Source organism: Cebus imitator, unplaced genomic scaffold (assembly GCF_001604975.1).
Source record: "Cebus imitator isolate Cc_AM_T3 unplaced genomic scaffold, Cebus_imitator-1.0 Scaffold322, whole genome shotgun sequence".
NCBI lineage: Eukaryota > Metazoa > Chordata > Mammalia > Primates > Cebidae > Cebus > Cebus imitator.
In genome coordinates, this window is record NW_016107637.1 from 2,394,965 (window position 1) to 2,396,930 (window position 1,966).

Consider the following 1,966-nt stretch of genomic DNA (forward strand, 5'->3'; position numbering starts at 1 on the left):
AAAAAAAAAAAAAAAAAAAAAAGCAGACTTTGAAGAGATATAGCAAGCATCAAAACCAAACTCAGAAATAGCAGAGATGTTAGAATTATCATAGCTAACAACTCTAATTTAAAACAACTATGATTAACATGCTAAGGGCTCTAATGGAAACAGCAGACAATATGCAAAAATAGATTGGTAATGTAAGCAGAGATAAAAACTCGAAGAAAGAATCAAAAGGAAATGCTAGAAACAAACAAACAAAAAAAACTGAAGAATGCCTCTGATGGATTAATCAACAGATTAGACACAGCCAAAGGAAAGAATCAATGAGCTTGAAAAAAATGTCAATATCAACTTCCAAAACTGAAATGCAGAGACGAAAGAATTAACAAGATGGAAAAGAACATCCAAGAACTGTGGGACAATTAGAAAGGCATAAATATGCATAATGGGAGTATTGGAAGATAACAACAGGCAGAAAGGAGCAGGAGAAATATCTGAAGCAATAATGACTGAGAATTTTCCAAAATTGGTGACGGATGCCAAACAGATCTGGAGAGCTCACAGAATACCAAGTAGGATAAATACCAAAAAACAAAAGCAAAACAAAGTACATGTAAGCCTACAATGAACTACAGAAATTCAAAGACAAAATCTTGAGAGAAGCCACAGAGAAATAAATTCCTTACCTACAAAAGAGAAAGGATAAGAAATCGGGCTTCTTTGAGAAATTATTCAAGGAAAAAGAGTAGGAGGAATATTTACGGTGTTGTAAAGAGAAAAAAAAAAACCTGATAAATTCTTGGACACTTGCCTCCTCCCAAGCCTAAACCAGGAAAAAGTCAAAACCCTGAATAGACCAATAGCAAGGTCTGAAGTTGAAGCAGCAATTAAGAGCATACCACCCAAAAACAGCCCAGGTCCAGACGTGTTCACAGCCGAATTCTACCAGACCATACAAAGAGGAGCTGGTACCATTCCTTCTGAAACTATTCCAAATAATCCAAAAAGAGGGAATCCTTCCCAAATCATTTTATGAGACCAACATCATCCTGATACCAAAACCCGGCAGAGACTCAACAAGAAAAGAAAACTTCAGGCTAATATCCATGATGAACATAGATGCAAAAATCTTCAATAATATACAGGCAAGCCGATTGCAACAGCACATCAAAAAGCTTATCCACCATGATCAAGTAGGCTTCACCCCGGGGATACAAGGCTGGTTCAACATATGCAAGTCTATAAATGTAATTCACCACATAAACAGAACCAAAGACAAAAACCACATGATTATCTCAATAGATGCAGAGAAGGCCTTCGACAAAATTCCACAGCCCTTTATGCTAAAAACCCTCAATAAACTAGGTGTTGACAGAACGTATCTCAAAATTATAAAAGCTATTTACAACACACCAACAGCCAATATCATACTGAATGGGCAAAAACTGGAAGCATTCCCTTTGAAATCCAGCACTAGACAAGGATGCCCTCTCTCACCACTGCTATTCAATATAGTACTGGAAGTTCTAGCCAGAGCAATCAGCAAGAAAAAGAAATAAAGGGCATTCAAATAGGAAAGGAGAAAGTCAAATTGTCTCTGTTTGCAGATGACATGGCTGTATATCTAGAAGACCCCATCGTCTCAGCCCAAAATCTCCTGAAACTGATAAGCAACTTCAGCAAAGTCTCAGGATACAAAATCAATGTGCAAAAATCACAAGCATTCCTTTACACCAATAACAGACTTAAAGAGAGCCAAATCAAGAATGAACTGCCACTCACAATTGCTGCAAAGAGAATAAAATACCTAGGAATACAACTAACAAAGAATGTAAAGGACCTCTGCAAGGAGAACTACTAACCACTGCTCAACAAAATAAGAGAGGACACAAACAGATGGAGAAACATTCCATGTTCATGGTTAGGAAGAATCAATATCGTGAAAATGGCCATACTGCCCAAAGTAATTTACAGATTCAAT

The 1,966-nt window shown here is 36.9% G+C and overlaps 1 protein-coding gene across 2 annotated transcripts in view; it reads right to left on the bottom strand.

Annotated features, from left to right (window-relative positions):
* Nucleotides 1-1,966, bottom strand: part of DNASE1 (deoxyribonuclease 1) — a 33,871-nt gene that overhangs the window by 22,558 nt on the left and 9,347 nt on the right. The window lies entirely within an intron of this gene.